The sequence below is a fragment of the Henckelia pumila genome, chromosome 4, assembly GCF_033568475.1.
Source record: "Henckelia pumila isolate YLH828 chromosome 4, ASM3356847v2, whole genome shotgun sequence".
Lineage (NCBI taxonomy): Eukaryota > Viridiplantae > Streptophyta > Magnoliopsida > Lamiales > Gesneriaceae > Henckelia > Henckelia pumila.
This window is the reverse complement of record NC_133123.1, coordinates 70,293,814-70,308,567: the sequence shown is the minus strand read 5'-3', so window position 1 is coordinate 70,308,567 and position 14,754 is coordinate 70,293,814.

The window sequence follows — 14,754 nt, the reverse complement described above, 5'->3', positions numbered from 1 at the left end:
TGTAGAGAAGGCTGTAAATTTTTTACTGCCTTCTTCCATCCGAATCTGGTAAAATCCAAACTTACAATCTAATTTTGAGAACACTCTAGAATTTCATACACAGCTAATTAGATGTTCTCTTACTGGGTATGAAGTACCCATCAAACTCCAGGATTTTATTAATTCCTTGGTAATTAATAACTAACCTGGGTTTTTCTCTTTTTATTTCACCATGATTTCTGATCAAAAACGCTATATGGTGAAATTCCTTTGGTTAAACCAAGGTCCAAATGTTCCTTGATAATCATCCTCATATCCCTTTGATCTGTTATGTTCATCGGAATAGGCTTATATCTAATGAATTCATACTCTTTTTCTTCTTTTAGAGTAAGGCTGGCTTTGAGTTGATTTCTATCCCACCATGCCAAATGATGCTCATTATAACTTTCTTTGAGCCTCTTCTTGACATCTTCAAGGGATACCTTATTTTATAACTCTATATCTCTATGGGTTAGAGTTATCTTTAGAAGCTCCATATTCTCTGTTTGGAGTTCTTGTTCTGTTGTTATCTTCAACATGATTTCTCCAAACCTTCTTGAATCATTCATCTTTGGGTGAAAAAGTTGTCCTTTATCACCACGCTGGCTGCGGAACATTATCAACATTTGTCGATAAAAGCAATCTTGAGTCTTGGGACGATAATTTTATGATCACAAATTGTAGTGATCATAAGTCATTTTAACTCATTATCTTGTGTATACTTCTTAAACATTTGTAATAAGTTGTTTTCAAACAGGATATCGACTCCTGTATCATGGAAATATATTGACGGTGTCTTTACCTTATACCATGGTAACTGACCTGCTTCAATTATAAGGATCTCTGCTTGTTTTATTCCCTTGCAAAAAATTAAAATTCTTTGAGAGAAATCTCGTCCAACAATTTTTGGCAACTCTTCTCCACATCTTTCAGGGAAGACTCCTTTCTTTACTGTACAAATTCCTGCTTCTGAATCAATATAAATTGCAAAGTATTCAGTCTTATATTGTTGGTACAACATCCCAATTGGAATGTATATGGAGAAAGAGCTTTTTGTCATTTTACTTGAAGGGATTACTAAATGGTCCTGCAATTTTTAGTAAACTGCTTTGTAATTCTGTAATCCGATTAAGAATATTTAGCCTTAATGTTTCTAAGGACTCAGTAGGTAGAGTATTGTTACTCTTTTCTATTTCTTCAATGTGTCCTAGTAAATCATGCTCATGACTTACTAATTTCAAAAGTTGCTTCTTTCTCTGTTTGTGAACAGAGTTTTCGAATCTGATTAAGGGATTGTCCCTTATCCAATTCTCTTGTTTTTTCATCTCGTAGGATTCTTATTGAATTCTCCAAGTTTTCTCTTTTTTCATGAACTCTATTCCTTTTTCAAGGCGTTTTCATAATTTATGATCTTTCAGGAATTCTAAGCCAATAATTAGTTGATATGTTTATTTTCCTGGGATTCCCGAAATTTGAACTTCCAATTCACCAACTTTTATTTATCCTTGGTAAGTTCTTTTTACCTACTGTTCTAAATAGTAAATCGAGTTACAAGGAAATTGGTTCCTTTGAGTTGTAATTTAGAATACTCCTTTGACTTCTTTCCATCATTTTGGAGATCTAAGTTTTCCTAGTATAGAAAACTCATTTTCTTCTAGTGGAATTTCCTGAATAGGAGATTTTTCTCACCTTCGACTTGTCATTCGGTCTCCTTGGAAAGATAATATTCGGGGTTCTATTTTAAGGTCTTTGTATAAAACCGGCTTATCTTGAATTTGAATGTTTGTTTCCTGAATTAAATAAAACTCGATTCTTTTCGGGTATATTGCTTGAGCAATTTTCTCAAAGATCTCTGGAATTTCAATAAACTCATTTCTAATAAATAATTCAGAATGATGAGTATTATAAAGAGCATATGAAATTTGACATGTAATAAAATATGGCCTATTACCTTCCTTCATTAATTTTTTTTTCTTGAAGTTTTGATGCAACGTCAAGGCTTGACTAAATTCTTTGTCAGCTAAATTGTATGCTAATCTCGGATAAATAACTCCTAAAATTTTTCCTGCACATAAATTTCCTGAGATAGTACCCAAAACAACATCTTGAATATTCCTCATTCTTTTATCGCATACTACGATATCTATGGGTGAATCTATTCCTTTTTTAAAAGTTGTCTTGATCATTATTTGGATTGCTCCAATATGAATCCAAGACATCGTCCTTGGTACCTCACTTTTCATATTTTTATTTCTTAAAAAATAATTAACTGCATCTCTATTTTATTACTCGTCAACTCTATAGGGATTGCCATTTTCCTTCTGGATACTTTGTAAATCAAATGATGTCTCCTTTGTCTAAGCCCTAGGTTTCCTAAGACTCTTTCTACTTGTCCTGCCGAAAATCCTTGGTACTTCTGTAATGTTGGATTTTCTCTCATAATCCTTTGGACCATATTATGAGATATCGTGGTTTGACTAAAAAACCCAGCAAACTCTCACGTGTTTCGTGTCGAAACACTTCTACTTTATTCTGATTCTGATTCTGATTCATTATCTGATCCTTCTTGGCTAAACAATATCTCTTCTTCGTATATACTTTCATCTGAGGGGATATCCTCAAATTGATAAACTTGGACTAGATCTTGAAAGAAGACCACATCATCCATATCCGGTGTTGCTTCAAAGAGTTTAACTCTTTTTTTCTTGTTTTCTGGACAATTTGTAGATATATGTCCTCTTGCTCCACATGTCCAGCAGTTGCAATCCTTGAAACTTTCACTTTCTCTTGTATGAGTTCTTCTGAAGGTTCTTCTAGATGGTGTTTGATAAGTGTATTTTATACACTTAATTTATATATGATTTTAATTAGTAATTATTTGTTTCGAGCAGATTTATGCGGGTGTTTTGTTGTTTTTGTGGTTGCAGGAAATTATTGAATTGTTATGGAAAAGAAGAATTTATTTGGAAAAGTAAAGAAAAATAAGAAGTTGAGAAAAGAATAAAATAATAATGGAGAAAGAAATTAAAAGAATAAAAGAAAAGAGAACGGGAAAAGAAAAGAAGAGAGAAGAAAAGAATGTACAGAGAAGTGTTAATGGGATTTGTTATTGGGGAAAAGTTTAGCGCCAATCTTTAGCGCTTTCACAAGTGCTATCGCGCTATGTTTCTGGGAGATTGGAGAATTGAAATCAGTAGTCTATGCGCGCCCGCCTGGGAGTATGAGGCGCCCGCGCGTCGAAGAAATCTGAAGTTGGGAATTTTTATCGGGAATGAAACTTTTAATATTTGTTGGGCTTTTTGTTGGGCTTTTGCATGAGGTATATAAAGGGAATTAACGTCTGAAATAAAGAAAAGAGCCGCCACAATCACACGAAATATCAGAGAAAGGTTTTGACCGGGAGATTTCTGGGAAGAATTTTGGAGCTTATCTGAAGAACGAAGACGGAGATCGATCTACTGGATACGACATCGCGACAACGGATTTGTTTTCTATTTTTTATTTAATTCTGAATATGTTTGAATTTATGAATTATTGTTTTATTCAGAATTTTATTATGAACTAAATTTTTAGAGTTTAGAGGTCGGATGGAACCTGGTGTAGACACTTTCATGAATTTTTGATTTTATTGAATTGAGTTTCTTCTAGATTAATTGTTTTTTTAGAATTGATTGTCTTTTCAATTATCTGATCAATAATTGATTTGTTATATTTATTTAAAATCTTGCACTCGGGAGAGGAGATTTTGAATAGGACCAATAGAAAATACACTGTTAATTATTTATATAACTCGGGAGAGTGTATAATTTTAACAGAGCTTTTAAAAAGAACATTGTTTTGAATTGATCACTGCAAGTAGATTCTTAATAGGGATATTGGAATTGAATTGTAGTTGATATATTTTATTCGGCACTTGGGAGAGGGAATAATACACTTAAGTGTTCTTGGCTATTAATTTATTGAAATTCATGAACATTAATTAATTAGGATTGATTGTTGTTGAAACCAGGTGAAATCTAAGCCTCTAGACCATTTTTTTCTGATTGATATTTATCTGAAAGTTGTGTGCGTGCTATAAAACCATCTGCTTATTTTTATTTTAATGTAAAATATTCAAATATTGATTTTCTAGATAAAGTTTGGACTATTTTAATTACAAGCACTGAATATTTTCATTTTAATCCTTGTGGGATCGATATCTGATTTATTCACTATATTAAAACTTGACACTCGTACGCTTGCGAGCAAATTTCACAAGAAGTTTTTGGCGCCGTTGCCGGGGAGTAAATTTTGATTATTTTTTAGTCTTGTTACCAATTACTCTAGATTTTAATTTAGAGTTTTTATTTTATTTTATTTTAAGTTACTAATTAATTTCTTCTTATTTTTAATTGCAGTTTATGCGACGATCTCAAAGTGTGAATTCATTACTTTTTGATCCGAAGATCGAGCGTACTGCACGTGCTTTGAGAAGAGCGAGACAAGAAGAATTAAGGAACATGGCTGAACAAGAAGCACAACAAGCTCCCCTGGTGCCAATTAGATATCACTTCAGGCCGATGATCCAGGCTCACTATTCTGGAATAGCTCGTGGAACTATCAATGCAAATAATTTTGAGCTAAAGCCTGCATTGATCAACATGGTTCAACAGAACCAATTTAATGGGAGTGCCACTGCTGATCCTCACCTACACCTACGCACTTTCTTGGAGATAACCGGTACGGTAAAAATTAATGTTGTTCCTGAGGATATTATTTGTTTACGCTTGTTTCCTTTTTCTCTCAGGGATCAAGCAAGAAGTTGGTTGCAGTCACTGCCGCTTGGAAGCATCACTACTTGGGAGGGGATGGCAGAAAAATTTCTTGCGAAATATTTTCCACCTGCCAAAACCACCCAACTGAAGATCGAGATCAGCACATTTAGGCAGATGGATTCTGAACAGCTCTACGAGACGTGGGAAATGTACAAAGAATTACTTAGACGTTGTCCTAACCACAATTTTGCAGATTGGGAACAGATCGAGTGGTTTTACAACGGGCTAAATGCGCCTACAAGGATGAATGTAGATTCTGCGGCTGGAGGCACTATATTTGCTAAGGACCATGTACAGGCCTACGATATGCCAGAACAGATGACGGTTAATAATTTTCAATGGCCATCTGAGCGTATGGGAGCCAAGAAGCCAGCCGGAGTGTATGCTGTGGATCCTCTCACATCCATCACTGCTCAATTATCTGCACTAACTACATAGGTAGCTTCTTTGAATAAGATTAATGTTGCAGATTCAACGGGAGTTGAAGGATCTCAGTCCCTAGAAGAAGTGAATTATATCAATCCTACGGGCTACCGAGGGTAAGGAGCTTATAGAGGTAATCCTGTTCCCAATACTTTTCACCCTAATTTGCGAAATAATGAAAATTTTTCATATGCTAACAATACTAATAAGGGTGATGGTAAGTTATCTTTGGAGGACGTTGTTAGTACCTTTGTACAGGAATCAGGTAAGAGGATGGCGAGAACTGATTCTCGTCTTGACAGCTTGGAGACGCATGTGGTAAATATGGGTGCCATGATGAAATCCATGGAGACTAGCATAGGGAATTTTGCGAACGCACTGAAGGATAATAACAGAGGCCAGTTTTCGAGCAACACTGAGGTAAATCCCAAGGAGCAGTGCAATGCCATAGAGTTGAGGAGTGGAAAAGAAGTTGGAGTCCAAATCCCTACTGTTGCGGAGAGGAAATTTGAGGAAAAAGTCGAGGAGAAGGAGCCTAAAACTGAGCCGAAACCGATGTACAAGCCTCCACTCCCCTACCCTCAGAGGTTCAAGAAGAAAGATTTAGACGAGCAGTTCTCCAAATTCTTGGAGATTTTCAAGAAGATTCAAATTAACATCCCCTTTGCTGATGCTTTGGAGAAAATGCCGAATTATGCGAAATTTATTAAAGAGGTGATGTCCAAGAAGAGAAGGTTGCTAGAGAACGAGGTGGTAAATCTAACTGAAGAGTGCAGTGCGGTGTTACAAAAAAAGATGCCACAGAAACTTAAGGATCCAGAGAGTTTTACTATTCCTTGCACTATTGGTTCATCTTATTTTAATAACGCACTTTGCGATCTAGGAGCTAGCATTAATTTAATGTCTTTGTCTATTTTCAGGAGCTTAGGACTTGGTGAGGTGAAGCCCACAATGATTGCTTTGCAGTTGGCTGATAGATCGATTACATATCCGCTTGGAATTATTGAAGATGTTCTGGTAAAAATAGATAAATTTATTTTTCCTGCGGATTTTGTTGTGCTAGATATGGAGGATGATACAAATATGCCACTGATATTGGGGAGACCATTCCTGGCCACTGCGGATACCAAGATCGAGGTAAAGAAGGGTGAATTGTCGATGAGTGTGGAAGACGAAAGAGTAATTTTTAACATATTCATGAAGACACCTAGTCCACCCATTGAAGAATTGTGCTTCATCGAGCCGGTGGTGAAGTTGGAAGGTCCTCAAAAAGCTGATATCGCGGGTGATTTATCAAAGAAGAACACGCCAAATTCAATAACGAAAGCCACGAAAAAGAAAGCAAAATTTAAAAGGCGGTTCGTGGAATTTATTTGGCGTGTGAAAGAGAAAGGAAAAACTTAACACCGGTGAAAGTCGGGCTGACGACTTTAAACCAAGCGCTTTTTGGGAGGCAACCCAAAATTTTTGTTATATTTAATTTTTTTATTTATTTTTTATTTTTTATTTTTACTTTAAATTTTTATTTATTTGTGTTCATTAGTTAATTTATGTTTTTTTTATTTTTATTATTGGGAATTTTGGAGGCCTGATTTTATAAATGTGTTGAATTTTTCAGGATTTTAAAAGTCTGGGCAGAACTTTGTGCGCGCTCGCTCATAACTCTCGCGCGTCCGCGCACACTCCATGCACTGAATCCATACCAATAGTGCTTCACTAAGCGCTATCGTGCTCACAATCAGCGCTACAACCTGCGCCATCGCGCTTCACAAGGGTGCAACTCAAGAGCGCACTACTAGGTGCTATCGCGCTGCTCAACCGCGCTAAACCATGCGCTATCGCACTAGGGAACTGTGCGAGAACCATGCACCAACATCCCTCATTAGCGCGCCCTGTTGCGCTATCGCACTCCCAGCCCCTTCCCATCAGCGCTACACATAGCGCTAACGCGCTAAAGAAGGGAGCAGCTTCTATGCGCTAACGCGCTCCTCCACCTTGCGCACTTCGAGCGGCTTGCGATCTTTCTTGCTTTGATTTTTCTTTTATGTGTTATGGTGTGCATGTATTATTTTTCAGGATAATTTGTATGTTCATGTGGTGCTTTTCAACCATTTTAACCATGGCATTGCGACTGCAAAATTATTTTCCATGAATATGGAGATGAAGTTGATAACGTCGAGTACTGATGCTCGGTGTCGAAGGTACGTGTTCCTTGTTCTTTTTCTTGTTTTTAATCATTAGGGACAATGATTATATTAAGTTTGGGGGGGGGGGGGTGAATCAGTGTTTGATATTGTTGGTTGGTTGATAGTTGATTAGTTGAGTTTTATTGTGTGCTTCATAGATAATTTTTTGAGTTGATTTTTGTTGTGTTAGTGAGTTTAGTTGAGTTTTGAAATGAAGTCGAGAAAGAATTGGATGCATGGCCAATGATGAAAAAAAATTTTGTGCTATAACCGAAGTCCATGAATGTCTACCTATCTACAAATATTTTTGAGAAAAAATGGAACCAATTAGATGAATAATTTCCTATATACTCTGTGATTAATACTTGAATCTGATTTTTGAAACGTACAGACATAGATATGATTGAGGCATTGTTTGGATTTTTTTGGGCCTAATTTTCATTGAAAAAATTTATCCTTAGTTGCCCATTTGAGCCTACACGTATATTATTGTTGAAAATCATCGTTAACTGCTGATGATTGTCTTTTCTGCACTGATTGAATTTGTATGATTTAATTGTGGATTGAGACTTGTCTAGAACTAGTTCGGACACTCTTCGAGGCGAAACATGGACAAAACTGAGATTAGGAATGATTTAGGCAATTTTTCTGAATTCGTTTGAGCCTTTCAAGCTACCTATTAATACATGCTATCCCTAGTACCTTGTTTGAGCTTATTGAAAATCGAATGGCATGCGTGTAAACGTGTGATAAAACCCCCATTCGTCATTATTTCAAGGTCCTACATTGACTACCTGAATAGCCTATACACTATTTTCTACCTTTAAGGGAGTAATTTGAATGCTAAAATGTTATATGCTCCAAGTTCTTATTTGTGAAAATAGTATGGTGTGGTGGATGAATAGAAAAGATGAAAAGAGGTTTGAAGAGTTGAAAAAATTTGGGATTGAAAAAGAAAGAAAAGAGTTGTGAAAGAAGTTGTGAAAGAAGTTGAAAAATCATTGAAGTGAAAAAAAAAAGTGTAAAATTGTGAATGAAAAGGAGTTGAAGTTAGATTGAGCATAAATGTAAATTACTCCTTATTTTGAATTGTTAATCTTTCATTTGTAGCCATAAGTCAGACCTTACATTATAAGCTAATTAAGTCCTATTGACCGAGTCTCAGTTGCCCAATATACTAATGGAGAAGAGTTGCGAGAATTTAGCCTATGGACTGTTGATTGATGCTTTTAATGATTATTAATTTTGATCTAAACACGCACACACTTTTATTCTTTGCATTTACCTAAGTGTGAGTGTTTTTTATTTTAATATATTAATATTTGATCCTTGCTACCTTGAAAAGTCCTCATGATCTATGAATATTTGAATTGAACTTGGATAAGGGTGTTTTGAATGTGAGTTGCGGAGATTGTGAGTTTATGAGGTTATTTTGTTATGACTGAAACTTTCAAGTGTTAGTTGGTTGGATAGGATTGGATTTGAATTTTTAAAATTATTTTTGAGGTCATTGCTCCATAATATTTCTTGACTAGTCTTGTTGATTTTTGATGATTTGATTTTTGGAAGAATTTGTTTTTAATAGTTTTGCTCGGGACTAGCAAAAGTCTAAGTTTGGGGGTATTTGATAAGTGTATTTTATACACTTAATTTATATATGATTTTAATTAGTAATTATTTGTTTCGAGCAGATTTATGTGGGTGTTTTGTTATTTTTGTGGTTGTAGGAAATTATTGAAATGTTATGGAAAAGAAGAATTTATTTGGAAAAGTAAAGAAAAATAAGAAGTTGATAAGAGAAGAAAATAATAATGAAGAAAGAAATTAAAAGAATAAAAGAAAAGAGAACAGGAAAAGAAAAGAAGAGAGAAGAAAAGAACGTACAGAGAAGTGTTAATGGGCTTTGTTATTGGGCCAAAGTTTAGCGCCAATCTTTAGCGCTTTCACAAGTGCTATCGCGCTATGTTTCTGGGAGATTGGAGAATTGAAATCAGTAGTCTATGCGCGCCCGCCTGGGAGTGTGAGGCTCCCGCGCGTCGAAGAAATCTGAAGTTGGAAATTTTTATCGGGAAGGAAACTTTTAATATTTGTTGGGCTTTTTGTTGGGCTTTTGCATGCGGTATATAAAGGGAGTTAAAGTCTGAAATAAAGAAAAGAGCCGCCACAATCACACGAAATATCAGAGAAAGGTTTTGATCGGGAGATTTCTGGGAAGAATTCTGGAGCTTATCTGAAGAACGAAGACGGATATCGATCGACCGGACACGGCATCGCGACAACGGATTTGTTTTCTACTTTTTATTTAATTCTGAATATGTTTGGATTTATGAATTATTGTTTTATTCAAAATTTTATTATGAACTAAATTTTTAGAGTTTAGAGGTCGGATGGAACCTGGTGTAGACACTTTCATGAATTTTTGATTTTATTGAATTGAGTTTCTTCTAGATTAATTGTTTTTCTAGAATTGATTGTCTTTTCAATTATATGATCAATAATTGATTTGTTATATTTATTTGAAATCTTGTGTTGGGATCGGTTCAGAGGGTAGAGGGGGGGTGAATACACTCTGAAACTTATTTTCTTTCTTTTCAAAATGATCAAGTGAAGTTTAGTTCACTTAATCTGTTTTCTCAACTTCTAAAACGGTTTGAACAACTTAAATAGTGCGGAAATAGTTCAGAGGTTTTAGTGATGCAAAGGCAAGTTATAACACGATGTATGAGCAATATATAAGATAAATATGCAGTAAAGACTAAGGCACGATTTATGGAAGTTCGAAGGCTTAATCCTTCTACGTCTCCCCTTCTTCCACTTAGGAAGGAATTCACTAGAAGACTTTGGTTATTACAACGTCTTGCAATACACCCACTTCAGACTTAGGACTTATCCAATGCCTAATCCGAAACTCCTAGATTTACACAGATAAGATTCTCAGTTCTTATCAGACTGGTGGAAGCTTTCAGAGTAGCTTCAAGTCTCTTCAATAATGAATACAGTCCGGTTGAGCTTCTCAAACTGCAAAGCGGTCGAGAGGCTTGGAAACCCTAGGATGATCCTTGAAGATAAGATATGTAAACTGTAGGCGAGGGTTTATTTGAGCAGCAAGTGAATGATCTTGTAAGTGTGCTCAAGTATTGCTTCAGTATATCAGATGAGGACTTCTGATAGTATTCAAGTGATTGAGTTGATTGAGATTTTTCGTATTGCTTGTCTTCTCCTTTCACTTCTTGAGCAATCTTCCCTTTATATAGGTCAATCATCAACTTCTTTATTTTGAACGTTCTGATGCTGCATTGAATGCACATTTAATGCTTCATAAATGCATTGATGATTCTGCATGAAGATCGTACACTTCTTTAAATGCAGACACCTTCCAGGGTCCAAAACTGGTATAAACGGTCGAATGCTTTATCTGTAGCCATTCTGCGTTTTTGCCATTTTAGTGCAACCTGTTGTCTCGATGCAAGAGTCAACAGATCTTCTGATAGGCCGGTTCTTCTTTTGATAAAAGATCTTGCAATGAACGTCTTGTCTCAAGTATTTGTCTTGAGATATCTTGATAAGCAGTTGGCATTCTACCGGTAGATAGATTTATCCTCTGCTGGTTTGAATAACCAGTCGATAGGCTTGTGACTGCAACCGGTCGAGAGACAAAGGCGGTTGACAAGCTTCCGGTAGATAACTTGAAGGGTTTAGACGGTTGCGGTAGGAGTTGTAGTAGATTCCTGAAATACAAAAGATTGGCAGCACATTCCTATACAATGAGTTGTTGTTTGTTATCACCAAAATGTCGGATTCAACATCTTGCACTCGGGAGAGGAGATTTTTATTAGAACCAATAGAAAATACACTGTTAATTATTTATATAACTCGGGAGAGTGTATAATTTTAACAGAGATTTTAAAAAAACATTGTTTTGAATTGATCACTGCAAGTAGATTCTTAATAAGGATATTGGAATTGAATTTTAGTTGATATATTTTATTCGGCACTCGAGAGAGGGAATAATACACTTAAGTGTTCTTGGCTATTAATTGATTAAAATTCATGAACATTAATTAATTAGGATTGATTGTTGTTGAAATCAGGTGAAATCTAAGCCTCTAGACCATTTTTCTCTGATTGATATTTATCTGAAAGTAGTGTGCGTGCTATAAAATCATCTGCTTAATTTTATTTTAATGCAAAATTCTCAAATAATGATTTTCTAGATAAAGTTTGGTTGTGAGCGGGCGGCGCGCCCGCGCTGGTTGTGCGCACGGCCGCGTTGGTGGTAGCGCCGAGACGGCGCGCCCGCGCTACAGAGGTAGCGCGACCGCGCCGCAGGCTCGAACTTCCCACCCCATTTTACGAGTTTTTGAGTCCCAAAAATCATGATTTTGATATTTTAATTATTTTTAAGAATGTTCATGAAGAATGTTAAAGTTTTCAGGGTCCGAAACGGACGGAATGCCTCACGTGGATCGGTCAGGTTATGTATTACATGATTATGTGATTTTCTCATGAAAGCTAATTTCTCATAAAATGATTTGAAGGAATTTAAACATGTAGCATCACGAGAAATTTTATGAGCATGTTACGAGGTTTATGAAAATGATATGATATGATTTGATAAGATGAATGATATGATACATGAAAAATATTTTGATGAATTATGCGTCTTGTGGTGATTATATGGGGTATGCACTTCGGGATGAGCTCCGGAGCGGCTATTCAAACATGGCTCACGAGATGGTTATATGGGGTATGCACTTCGGGATGAGCGCCGAAGCGGCTATCCAAAGAATGAAAGTTTACGGGCGTAATGCCATATGCTTGTTGATCAACAGAAAACCATGAATGGCTCGTTATGACGGTTACCACACTACTCATACTTCATCACCTCAAACATTTTTATGTTATGGCTACATCAAAGTTATGTATATTGCATGAAAGTTTAAGTTAATGTTTTTCTTTTAAAGTAGAAATCCTTTTTCTGCCTGTTCTTGCTGAGTCTTTCGACTCACTATACTTGAATGGTGCAGGTAACGATGATGTGGATACTTACATTGATGAATATGTGACCGGGCATGAAGAGGAGGCCGGGGTCGGTCCAACGGGCAATGCATGAGTGTGAATGCTTTAGAATGGAAGATGTTTTAAACATTTTTATTTGATGAGAGGCAAACAAGTTTTAATTTTTAAGTTGATGGTCATGTTTGACAAATATTTTTAGATGCTATTCTATTTTGTGCACTTATTATACACTCTTTTAATAAAGAAGTTGATGCTTCCGCAAAATTTTTATTTTTACCAAATTTAAGTATGTATGTTTGAGTAGCGTTTCGATTGAGAAATTGGGACGTTACAATTTCTCTCCAGGGACTTGACATTTTTGCAAAAAACAGCTGAATAGTTATATTTTTCTCGACTCCCGAATTTCATATGTATTTAGTGAATAACATAATGTATTCATCAACTAAACAAATATCGTGTAATTCGAGACTACATAGAGCTTGAGTATATCTTCTTTTATTTTTTGTATCTTGATTATTAAAATAATCCACTCCTATAAATTGTGCCTTAAATAGGGTGGCTATTCTTCCTCCGATTTCTCTTAGAGATTCTCCTGCTAAGACTGATTCTTTAGTCTCTGGCATTGTCATTTCCCAAGCTATCTTAACAGATCCCATTAGACTCATTTCCAAAAGTTTGATAAATCCTTCTTTATTGAGATCTAAAGTTCCTACTGCTATTCTCATAGCTGACGTCCAATCATCTATGAGATCTTCTCTGTTTTTGAAGTCCAAAACATCAAGGTTTAACATAACCCCATAGGGATGTATCGGGTCTAAAATAGTTTTTCCATAAGGAGTTTGATGTAGTGGTATCTTACTACTTCTTGACCTGGTTCCTGCTGGATGTGAATTTTCCCCAACATGAAACTCACTATGTGGTTCTTCTGTTTTAACCACATATCTTAAAGAATTCTATATGGGTTGTTCACCCTCAGGAGAATTCATTTTCAGATATTACTTTGAGATTCGCAAATGAATCTGCAACATCTTGTAGATACTCGAGATTTAATCTTTCTAAAGTAGTCATCAGATAGTATTTTTCTCTAATAATGCTTTTATTAGATTAATCATCATTTCTTCATCACTTAAAGGTTTTTGTACCATTTTGGTTTTACATTTCTGATGTAGCAAAAGTTCGGTACCAAACGAGAGTGATAACCTTCCTCATGTATTACCTTTTCTAGAACCAGAGGTGTGTTCTAGATTTATGATTTTTGTTTGAAGATCCTTTAGAGTTCCAAGAATTTCATCTTGTTTCTTAAGAATTTCTTCAATCTTCCGAGGTATTTCATACAGCTGATTGCTGTAATATTGTACCGTCTTTTAAATTTTTCTAAGATCTCCGGAGAGTTTAGATGAATCTGGTGTAATTTTTAAAAATTAAGAATTAGAAATCATATTTCTTAATCTCTTCAGAACGTATAAAAGACCCAAGTCTTTTTAACTTCTGTCGTAAAGAATCTATTTCAAATAGATTCACTTGTTTATGGGATTTCAAGTTAATGAAATTCTTATAGTTCAAACTTTAGTTTGAATCCATGGTTTGTTGAAAATCTCTTCCTCAACAAAGAAAAGTATGATTTAATGAATAATATAAAGTATGAATAAAATTACCTAGGCTCTGATTCCATTTTGTTGAGCCATTGGGAAATATTAAGAATTTTTTAATAAAATGATAGTATAGAAATTTTTTAGTTTAGAGGACATATTAGGGAAACATTTTGTTAAAAAAAGGGACGTAATTGAGAACGAATAAAGTGTTAGTATATTTTTGGAAAAATAAGGAAACTATAGGAACGTATTGAGTAATTATTCCAAAAAAACACCATATTTTTATGTTCATAGTACTCAAACTTGCGTTCTAATCTTATAACTTTATTTATTTATTTAATTAAACTCCCATATTTCGTTGTAATACAGAAGTGACATTTGACACATAATCAAATTAAAATATCACGTGAGCATTACAGTATTACGTCAATATTTTCTGTTATCACATCAATATTTCGGTGAAATAAAACTAAAATCAACAAAATTCAAAATCACAGTGCTAAACACAATTTTAACAATTTAGATTATGAAACAAGCACACATAATACCTTATAGACTAAATCGACTATTTCATTCATTAAATTCAAATTCAATGTTTAGCGCGTGCGCTCGCGCACACACACACACATATATATATATATATATATATATATGTATATATATATATATGTATACACAACACTGATTTGTTCCTTAATTGAG